Here is a 12,194-nt window from a genome sequence, read left to right as displayed (position 1 = left end):
AAATATTATAATGAATAAACATTATAAACACTATAATCATAGCCTAGTTCCCCTCACTCCACAACAAACCATTTAAATGTAACGGTATGCAGAACAGATCAAGAATGAAAAAAAAAAATATATATAAAGCTAAAGAAACCAAAACAAAGCAAAACTGAAAGCACCGTTGGGCTCACGTACCTCTCTCATTCGGCACAAATCCAATGTTTCCATATTCGCAATGTATTTCAATGTTAAACTATTATTTATAATGTAGACCAGGCTTCATGCGCGTTCGCATATCCACGAAAAAAATCATCCTCTTCGCATGCGCAAAAATGTGCTTGGCATAACAGCAGCTGTAGACCGGTTATACTACGGACTCTTTAAATTGATATGTTTGGCTGACTGTATTTTATTTTAATAATGAACAGACTGCGATGGCAAGCTTGAATTGCTATAATATGTGGTGTGTGCACGAGGCGGCGGCGCGATCAAACAACATTAAATAGGCTACTCCAATTTTGGTCATACAGATAAGATTAAGACAACCCGCAAAGTGTTACAAAAAATAAAAAATAAAATAAAATAACGAACACTAGCTTCTCTATTCTTTTTGTATTCTATCTAATTATTTTCTTTTTATTTATTATACAATTAACAAAAGCAAAAAAGGCCTCTAACACTAGCGTGCTCTATTCTTTTTCTATTCTATCTGTTTTCTTTTTATTTATTAGGCCGATATAATAATAATAAAAAAAACTTGCTACATATATATTATGTTAAGCTGAGATTTGTTATAGCACTTGCGTATCATTGCTCTTTTGTTGGTTTTGATTGCTTCTATTGTCCTCATTTGCAAGTCGCTTTGGATAAAAGCGTCTGCTAAATGACTAAATGTAAATGTAAAGATTTACATTTATTTTTGCACACTCGCAATAAAAAGAACATTTGTGTTTTTGTAATTAAGCAAACAAACAGGATGTGCTTCTGTCATCTCGGTTCTCGGTTTTCTTTCCGTGAACTTGTTTGCGGATCGCCGCGCCTCACATCTGTTAATTATTTATGTCAGATATATTTCGCATATTTATACCTTTTCTATATAGATTATGATTGTATTTTATTTTTATGGAAACAAATTTTGTTATTTTTAATGTAACTTACATAGATTTGCCTTAAAGGCACAATATGTAAAAAAATTTTTATTAAAATATTCAAAAACCACTAGAATAGTGTATGATATATTTTGCTGACTTGTGTACTTACATTATCCCACAAACTACGCCTTTGTTTCTTTGCTTATTTTGAATACGCGCCCCCTAGCGGCGAAAATTACATATTGTGCCTTTAAATCACCCTGGCGACCCATTTTTGACCCAGGGTTTGAAAACCTAGACTGTATAGTTAGGTCCATGCAGAAACTTGTGAATGATGCTCTTATAGTTGTGTCATCACCGTTTAGAGACGTCATTGAATGTTCCGGGAAAACTTGTTGTATTGTCAGTGTCGGTCACGGCGCCTTTTAACTTCTGATTTGGATCCGGCAATGTTTCATTTACAAATTAAGCACTGACAGAAGTATAATACTGACCATATTTAATAGTATTTTGAACCATGCCATACACTTTGAATATAATATTTATTTATTTATTTGTGGGAGCAATTGTTATTGGATGTTATAATAGATATTAAATTGCCACTTGCTATTAAAAGCATGTTTCAAAACAGACCCGATCCAAGTCCATTCTAAGAAATTAGATTCGGTCCAGTAGACCCAACATGGAATTACTGTGGGATGAATGCTCCCATTGTTGCAGCTTTTTGATTTGCACTGGAGATTCATCACAGTGTTTTGTATGTGGTCTATTATGTGGAATAATAGACCACATACAACATTAAGTTATACTTACACTTATCAACATAAGTGTAAGGATCACAAGTCAAGGATGAAAAAGGCCCATGCCTGACTGCTAGCACACTGTGGTTTTCCATCTCTGGGTATCCAGTGCTGCATCTCCGTTAATGCATTTTCAATATCTCTCATATCCCTCTTATACGGCATAAGAAAAATCTTTCAGGCAGTCAATCATTACCATAATCGATTCATTCACCCATTACTTTTGCTCTGCACCAATGGTCTCAGCTGAATACTGTGAGGGAAGAGGTATTCTTCAGGATCACACCCGACTGTATCAGTGCATGCTGTTTTGCTATCCCTGCCATTCTCTGTTCCTTGTTTCTCTCCAAATGACAAAGGCTATCTAACAGAGAAGAAACATTTTGTTATTGTTAAACAGGCAGGTTGTTATACAAAAGGACGGATTTCTTCACTAGTACTTTAATAACGAGAAAGGCACAGTCAATAAATGGCACTAACAATTCGTTCTGCTTCGCCTGCCGTAATTGAAAAGTAAGTGATGCAGAACTTTGGATGCTTTGCCCTTTCTTCTTTTTTCTCTCCATTTATTTTCTTTCATTTTATGTTACTGTTTGAGTCAGATCTGCCATCAAGTCCTGAGCTGAAAGTGCAGAGATGAGGTTTGCTCCAGGGATAAGACGTGTGCTTACGGTACCGGAAATGAGGACAGACTGCAGGATCTGTGAGGCCAACAGACAGAATGTACTTTGTGTCCATCTATACTGCTAAACGCCACATATGCAAAATGACAGTGATTGTGTCATGATGAGCTATACGAACAGTAAAAGGAACATCTCAGTCTCAGTGAATGGCTCTGGGCTGGACTGGGGCCCGTGACGTGTTGCTGGGCAGAGTGGTGTAACTGATGCACTGTGAGTGGACTCTGCAGAGATGGGCTCAGTGCGCAGCGAAAGGATTATTCTTAATCTAATCTGCCCCTCAATGGTTAGCTTGTCCTGTACTCAGAGACCGCTCCAATAAGACTACCCAGATCCCCTGGCTGATGCGTTCAAGTGGCTCCAGGACAGAATGTATCAAATATGAAATTTGCAACTGAATTCCAAGCTGTTGTGAGCAACTTTCCAGCAAACAGGTCTGGAATTTTATTTGAAGCTATAGTTTGCCCAAAAATGAAGTCTGTCACTCATTTTCATCTCTTCCAAACTTGAATAACTTTCTTTTTTCTGTGACATGCAAAAGAATTCTGAAGAATGTTTCAACAGTTTGTTCATACAATGTTGACTTTCACTGTATAAATCAAGACTTTTTTTCAGAATATCGTCTTTTGTATTTTGCAGAAGACAGATTTGGAGTAAGGAGAGTTGAGTAAGTGGAGACATGAGAGACATGAGTAAGGAAATGATGACAGAATTTTCATTTTTTTGGGTAAACTATTGCTTTAACATGAACACTTATGTTATGAGGTTGATTTGAAATAGTAACTTACATTTGAAAAGATACAAAATAGCTTTGCATGTGACCTAGTCCATGTGACCTTAGCATTATAAGTTGAAACACAGTGAATGGAAAAGTGGAAAAAAATTACATTTTAGCGCACCCCTTGAAAACAGACCAGATGTGAGAATTCAGAGAAGAAAAACTAGAAAGAGATTCATGTAAGTACAGTATAGTCCAGTGGAATAATTCACTGAATATTGTGTTAAATCAGCTTTGTCATAACTGCACTGTCATTTTTTACACTTTCACAAAGGAAAAAGTCTATAATAGCAGAACATGATACTAAAGGCCATGGGTTCGATTTCCAGGAAACTGATTAAAAATAAATCACATTACAATGTTTTTATGATGGATAAAACTAGGGCATGACAGAACATTTGTCAAAGGAACTGATAATGATTATTTGTAGTGGCTCACAGTGTTCTCCTCATCATTTCATATCGTTCTTATAAATAAAAAATAACACATAGAGGGAAAACGAAAGCTAAATATGTCATCAAGACTTTCAATACACAGACCAGGCCAAGAGCTGATGGGAGACAATCATGTCATTTTGAATTTTAGCACACGAGCAAAACCTCTCACGCAAAACTCATGAAAACAGATCAAATAACACCGCGGCTTCGCCCGGCGCTCTCTCACGCGCAGTTATCAAACAATGAGCACTTGCACAAAGTGTCTGCTCCCCCTCCACCTCTAAACACACACTTAGACTGGTGATGGCACCTCATAAACTGTTTGGCAGTGTCGACATTATCAGCGGCTCAGAGTCAGACATCATGTCCCTCCAATTAGAGCTTCACAGCTCCCCTCATTCATCTTTATTGGTGATACATTAGCCACCATTAAATAAAAGACATGGGATAATCTCCATAATGATGTGGATGATGACGTCGAGTGTGGGAGAGGGAGGTAGGAGCTCTGTGACTAGAATAGGAAAGAGGGTGGGTGTCGGGTGAGATGATGGCGGTGGACATGTTTTGGGTCGGTGCCCGGGAGAGGATGAGGATGGTGATGAAGGTGGGGAGGGATGGACACGAGGAGCTGTGACAGCAGCATTAGCCATTAGCACGCAGCCGGGAACACATTAGCCATTAGCACGCAGCCAATCAAAACAGCGCACCTGTGCCAATCGTGGAGACGGACAGACACTTGTCCAGGTGCGCGTGTGTACGCGAGCGTCGGCGCTGGCTGGCTAAGTATAGAACCAGACTGCAAGCTCCAAACCTGCCGTTTTTGCCAGAATCTGTGAAGCACAGAGGGGGACAGCAGGGATCGTTTGGAGAACATTAGAAATATGGTTTAAAATAACGGCTCCCGCATGTTCGGGGAAAAATGATGCCGCGTTTGGGTTTGGAAAAAGTTGCCGGCAGTGGCGTCTTCTATTGACCTGCGACTTACAAGGCAATGATCTCTTCTTGTTTAATTGAACTGCCCTTACTTGGCCTACTTTATTTCGTCCTTTAATTAGTGCCTCATGAATAATTGATTAGCCGTGAAGTCATCAGTCGGGCAATAAAAAAAGTGATAGCGCGTGAAATGAACAGTAGCCCTGAAACGGAGCTCTGTGCGGCACTGCCCTGAGACAGACTTCAAAACTGACAGGTCGAGCAGACGCAAACTATATTGTACAACCACTCCTCAATCCCTTCATCAAATATTTACAGGGGTATCATTGCCAGCACGGTGTCCCGCTGCGCATTCTCCTAGTGGCGGCAGGGGGGACATTGATCTTCCTTTTAAAGAACAAACGAGAGCTTCAGAGATGTTTCTTATACTTTGGCCCTGTTCGGTGTGCTTCATCTGGATTTCTCTGGGGCGTACGCTATCGATCAGGCCAGGTCAAGAATCTGCATCGCCTCCCAAACCTCCAAATATGATCTCTGGGCTGCATTAATATGAAAGACTAGACTGCGCTTTTCCCCTTCGTCCTGGATAATGTCAGACTCGCGCTGCACGGACACTTCATTTGTCCTCATTGTGCGCAGACGATAAACTGTGAATATTTGATTGCTTGGAGCTGATTACTGGATCCATCTGTGTGATAAAGACACGTCAGAAAGAAGTCATAAACGGTTCACTGGCAAAGATGACCATATATAATCATTATGCTTTTGTCAAATAGATATAGATTGTCAGATTGGAATCTGAGATCTGAAACTGGTAGCATTCAATATTTATATAGAGCAAAATTACATAAAAGGGGTGAAAATAAAAGTTAAAAAAGTTTTCTACAGTAAAATGCTAAATGAAGAAATGTACAGCTACAACTATGGTGAAGGAAGTCTACAGTTTCATGAGATTTTCCCCCCCTCTGAAAGACACTTGTTAAAATGTGGTATATAATTATGTAAAATCTACTTGACCCTGCAACATAATATTGAATTAAGTAGCATAAATCTAATTTAAAATCTTAATTAATCTTAGTCTTAAGTAAAACTTCTACTTCCAAATCTGATGTAAGTAGCACTAAAAACATAAAACAGTAAGACAAATTTAACTTTCAAGCACACTTTAAACAGGCCAATAATGTGAAGAGCTGATTGTACAATGTTTAATCCATGAAACAATGCAACCTCATAAAGTATATTTACAAATCAGTGCACCCAGCTACCCACACAGACCTAAACACGTATACACAAAACACAATAGCACTAATTATTTTTGTGCTACAATAACACAAATTATTCTGAGTAGAAAATGAACTCAAGATGCCACAACATGTTGCTTGACAACAGCATCAACATAAGCAACAGTGCAAATAACCCTAGCAAACTGTGGCTAAATGCAACCTTAATAATTATTCACACCCCAGTGCTTGCTGGGAACACCTGCATTGTAAAGCGATTTTACTTTTCTGAATTTAAAATTAATTCAATAGGATACAGAATTGCAATTGGAATTTGTGTGTAAGAAAGCGAAATTAAAATGAATGGAAATTAAAAGAAATTCATACTATTCACAATGAACTGCTATTTTTAAGCAAAAAAAATTTGTCAAGACAAACTTTGAATGTTGGCTTTACAAAGCCTTGTTTTCAAAGATGGAATGATAGATAGATAGATAGATAGATAGATATTATGTGTGTATGTGTATAGATAGATAATCAATAACTCAATGTCATAGGCGCTGACAGATTTTGCTCATTTGCTGTTTGATAAGACATCTGATAACAAGAAGGCCCCACACACTCACAGCATGACATCACACTTCAGGAGCAATTCTTGTCATCCTGGTTCTCATCCTCTCTTAAGCAGTCTCAGCTCTTCAGCCCTAATGGGAAGTGACATAATGTTTACCAAGAGTAGCTAATTTCTTGTCCAGATTTACTACGTGTGCTAATATGACAGCGGTAAAATCAAGGCCTATAGTTGGCCATCACTGTGCGCTAACGTTTGAGTGTGCGTGGGTGGATTCGATAACAGGGCAGGGGCAGGTGGAGCGTGAGAGCGAACCGCTCTTTGTTGAGCCGACACAAACATAAACACACACCAACGCATGCCACCATTTCACCAGGAAAGGAATTAATGAAGTGACCCTGCAAACGAGGCCTGGCGGTAACCAGGTAACCACATCAAGTCTCCTCTCAAGCTAGCAGTTGAGAACGAATGGAAGAAATCAGCAGAGAAGGAGCGGGGGTAGTTCAGTGCGAGTGGCGATGAAGTCTCACAGGATTATCCCTGTTTCTTTCTCTCAATCACTGTTTCTTTGTCCCCTTCTGACCGTGTAGGTTCCTTATCTCAACTCACCTCTATTATTCACTCTCTAGCAGCAAACCAGTGGCCATTGTTTAAAAAGTCAACGTGAACTCTTGTTTGCGACACATTTTGCTCCCTTAATTTGATGTATTTCTGAATGAAACACGGTATTTGACACAAAAATATGTAAAACTGCAATCAAACTTTGGGGTTTGGTAAGATTTTTAAATGTTTTTGAAAGAAGTCTCAACTAAGGCTGCATTTATTTGAGCAAAAACACAGTAATATTGTGAAATATTATTACAATTTAAAATAACTGTTTTCTTTTAATATATTTTATAGTGTAATGCAAAGCTGAATTTTCAGCAGCCATTACTCCAGTCTTCAGTGTCACATGATGCTTCAGAAATCATTCTAATATTCTGATTTGATGCTCAAGAAACATTTCTTATTATTATCAATGTTGAAAACAGTTGTGCTGATTAATATTTTTGGAAACCAAGAAACATCAAAAGGGTTTAGTTTATTTATAGTTAGTTGTAGGTTTATGTTTCACTGTAATATTGTGTTGCTTTTATAGTCAAAAAACAACACACTACTTCTTCAAATAACATAAAATATCAGTTTTCCATATGAATATGTCTATACATGTAAGTGGTACATACATGAACACTTTATTTTAAATAAATGAAGTAAACATAAATTTGAATTGGACATAAGGCTCCAAATGTGTTTTTCTTGGTTCCAGTCAAATGAAGTGCTTCACTGCAAATCTATAAGGCCATCATTCTGTTTACATTGGAAACAATATCTGATAAGTCCCATCATATATTTATGTCTCAAGTGGAACCCCGCCTTCTCTATATGATGATTGGCTGAGCTCTCAAATGTGCGGGTCTTTGGAACAATGACTGACATTGTTTTGAAACATAAGCGCACAAACAGTGCGCCTGATGGTTTAACATCGAAATGTAGATGCAATTATATAGCTTGGTTAAATTAAGGGCCAGATTTACTAACAACTTTTGGCGTTAAAATAGTACTGTCAGGATTTACTAAAGACGCGCAGTGAAGAATTAGCGCTGAAAAAGCGTGGATAGTTATTTTTGCGCCTGACCGTATTGAATATGCATTTGTAGGAGTTTCCCCTATTAGATGCAAAATTTCTAAAAATCAGGCAACGCGATGTTTGCGCTCGTCAAATTACTGGTATTTACGCCATTATTTAACACCCAAAATTAGCATGTCTTAAAGCAGGCGGTAATTTGCGCTGCTCTTGGTAGATTGCGCTGGTCATTATGGAAGTGATCTGGCTGCGTCTGTGTTCTTTAATGTGCGCATTGTCAGTAAATCACACGCAGAATTTTCCCCTCCCATTGGCACTTTTATGGAATTGCGCTCTAATGCTAATTTGCCCTGTTTAGTAAACCTGGCCCTAAGTATCTTCACTTATTAGTATTCGATTATGAAGCAGCTTTCAATAGCAACAAATAAAAACAGATCTCAGTACACCTTTTGTCATTGATGAGTGATTCCCTGTTCTTGAAAAGCGCCAGCCGCCACCACAGGAAATAACAAAAGGTCCTCCGACCTGAAATCTCACTCTTTTTTTCCCCCTTATGGATTTGCTGCACTTGGCAACGGCAGTGGCCCTGGTGACAACGAAACAGTCATTGCAGTCTAGTCTGTCTCCGCAGAAAGGCTGCTAAAACACTGTTTACATTTTCCCACATATCTTCCCTTTTCTCACGCACACAAACACGCATACGTACAAATGGCAAGCCCTGAAAAGAGAAAGACAAGTTAATAGCAAACAGCACACTGCATTTTCATTTAGTATCTTTAGCGTGTTGTTTTGTTTTTCACACGGCGAACAGAAAAACCCATGGCTGATTATGTGAAGAAGGCGTGAAATTGTGATATTTGCATGGCTGTGGATATTAACTAGAGGCATTAGTTGTTGAAAAGCTTCAAGGCTGGGCTCCAGACATGTTTTAAATAATGGTTTAATGATGCATATTTTACAAATATTTTCCAAGCCAGACTAGCGGCACACACCCTCTCTCTCTCTTTTTCTCTCTCCTCCAGACTACATTAACGCTCTTATTCTTTCTTCATTAACAGGCTCACAGCCCTTTCGCTATGCTCCTTTGTGTGCATTTGGAAAAAATCAACTGGAAAATAGACAGCATGAGGCAGCCGAACAGACGTTTTGGTTTCTCTATCTCTGTGTGGACTCTACCAACCGCTGTTCATTATTTTATTTTTTTTCATTGTATTCGCTTTTAACCACCTTCCATCACTCAGTCACTGATCTGGGTGTTAAGACAAATTTCCACAGAGAAGTATAAATGGGTTATGATCATTCCCCATCTCGCTTGCTGTACTTTGCACTACATCTTCTCCTCTCTGTCGCTCTGTGCCAAGCCTGGTCCCTCTGCTCCATTAAAGGCAGATCTCACTGGTGCAGGTATTGGCCGCTGAGAGGTGCAGCTGTCCAAGTTGCCGCTCTGGCCCGGAGATGCTGTGACCAGACACAAAAGCACAAACATCAGGGTGTCTGGCCACACGGCCCCAGTCCAGAGGCCATCAGGCTCAGACCTGTTTTACTGCTGGATGCCATACAGACACCATCACAGAAATGGCCAAGAAAACACTCAGGGACACATTTGCTCAGGCAGGGCGGTGGAACTGGCTGGGAATGTGTTTTAAACATTTATATCAGAGGGCCATTGAGGCCAGTCACAGCAAAAGAAGGGATTCATTGAATATGTGACATTCTTACGCATTAGGCCAAATGCTCTTATGCAAAATATACTACAGCAATAAACCATGAGCGGCTGCGTGTTACAGTGGGGGAAAATCACTGTAATGCAAAAGGCTTTGACTGACCTGTTGCTGAAAAAAGTTACAAATTCATACACTGACGTTCAATAGTTTGGGATCAGTAAGATTTTTAATGTTTTTCAAAGAAGTCTCTTATGCTCATCAAGGCTGTATTTGTTTGGAAATACAGAAAAAACAGTAATACTGTGAAAGATTATTACAATTTAAAATAATGGTTTTCTATATTAATATACATTATAGTTTATTTCTGTGATGCAAAGCTGAATTTTCATCTGCTATTACTCCAGTCTTCAGTGTCACATGACCCTTTAGAAATTATTCTAATATGCTGATTTGTTATTGTGCTGCTTAATTTTTTTTTTGGAACCTGTGATACATTTTCCAGGATTCTTTAATTAATAAAAAGTTAACAAGAACACCATTTATTATATAGAATTATATAGAAATCTCAAAATAGAAGACCTTACTATCACTTTTTTAAAAATCAATTTAACACATCCTTGCTGAATTATTTCTTTAGTATTAATTTCTTTCAAAAAACAAAAAGAGAAAAAAAAAGAAAGGGTTTTACTGAGCCCAAACTTTAGAAAGGTAGTGTATATTGTTACAAAATATTTCTGTTATAGATTTCTATAGTACTGTTTTTTTTCCCTGTATTTTTGATCAAATAAATGCAGCCTTACTCTGCTCCTACACACACACACACTATGGCCCAATCCCAATTCTATTTTATACCCCTTTCCCTTCCCCTCCCCCTTGTCCCTTGAAACAGAGTGTCAAGGGGTAGGGGTGAAAATATTCCCCTAAGAATTGGGACACCACTACTATGCCGTCACACGTCATCATACGTCGTCTAGCTCCTACAATACACACACCTATACTGGTGTGCTGGTGTGCATTAGAGCCTTTAATTAGCGTTCTATATTAATGCGCTGCTTACTGACACACACACACACACACAGAGATCGCGCAGCTCACACATCTAGGAGAAAAGAAACTTGTCAACGCTACCCCGCAACTTTTATTAATAACAGTTTAAATACTGAATCGCTACATTTATGTTTTCCAGCAACGAGAGGATAATTTTTTGCAAACATTTCTTTGAGTAACATGACCGTAATATGAACTCACGATTGAATGCAACATAAAACATATGATTACTTTTCGTTAAAATCTTTATTAATGCAAAAAATGCTTACATTTATGTGTCTTTTTGTTCGCTCGGACAGCCATGTTGCCGCTGAAGCCGGTTTACGCTGGCTTATAATTCATACCCCTTCGTTTGAAGTGTGGTCCCGAAAAATCTTCGTTTGAAGGGCTATCTGGCCCTTCCCCTACCCCTACCCCTCCAACCAAAAGAGAATCGAGACACCCCTACCCCTTCACATGAACGCGCGAAACGGAGGGGTAGGGGAAAGGGGAAGGGCTAAGGGGTAGAATTGGGATTGGGCCTAAGTGTGTATCTTATATCTAATTATCTTATATTTGACTAAATATATATGTATCTAAAGAATATATATATATACAGTATATATATATATATATACACTGTATATTGATGTGGAGTATGAATAGAGTATAATTCTAATTAGTAAAAGTTTATATCATAATCAGTTTATCTTCATACTTTGAGCTGTCAGTGTAAACGTGTCAATAAAGGAGCAGCTGAACAGAACAATAGTATTGAATGCTGTTTTTCTCAGACTGGGAACCTTTACAGGCTCTCATTACAGAGATGATTTACATATATCCACAGATGAAGACATGAGAGCACATGTGTGAGCTTGTGTGTCTAGCACAGAACAAGAGCTCGCAGCGTTTGAGAAGATCTGAAGGTTGTCTATTATCTGTTCTCAGAGCAGTGAGCTGGCACATCTCTCCAAGTCTCATGAATGTAATTGACCTTTTTTCTGTAACGCAGCTGAGATGGTGGCCATGGGGGGGCAGTGACAGAGACTAAACACCAGCCAAGCAAAGTTAATTGTCCAGCTGAACAATAACGCAACGGAGACTGCAGATATGAAAAGGGCATTCAAATCAATAGATCGACAATATCCTTTCCGAAAAGATGGCTGAACTCAATTTTCTGGCCACAGACACCCTCTAAGCTCCAAACACACTGCAACCCCCCTTTAAGTCTATGACAGTGCCCAAACCTCTTTAACTGACAGAGAGATTTTTATGTTTGCAATGCTTCTTTTTCTTGGTCTTCCTTTTTACTTCTTTTTCTTTTCAATAATTTATATTTATATACTGTAAAATTGTGTTTATATATATATATATATATATATATA

The 12,194-nt window shown here is 38.5% G+C and overlaps 1 protein-coding gene across 1 annotated transcript in view; it reads right to left on the bottom strand.

The window, feature by feature from the left end:
* The window catches only part of LOC107707579 (cytosolic carboxypeptidase 6), a 347,536-nt gene that overhangs the window by 87,178 nt on the left and 248,164 nt on the right, over positions 1–12,194 (bottom strand). The gene's annotated exons all lie outside the window — the stretch shown is intronic.

Source organism: Sinocyclocheilus rhinocerous, unplaced genomic scaffold (assembly GCF_001515625.1).
Source record: "Sinocyclocheilus rhinocerous isolate Xijiao unplaced genomic scaffold, SAMN03320098_v1.1 scaffold1166, whole genome shotgun sequence".
NCBI lineage: Eukaryota > Metazoa > Chordata > Actinopteri > Cypriniformes > Cyprinidae > Sinocyclocheilus > Sinocyclocheilus rhinocerous.
This window is presented reverse-complemented; position numbering and strand designations above follow the sequence as displayed.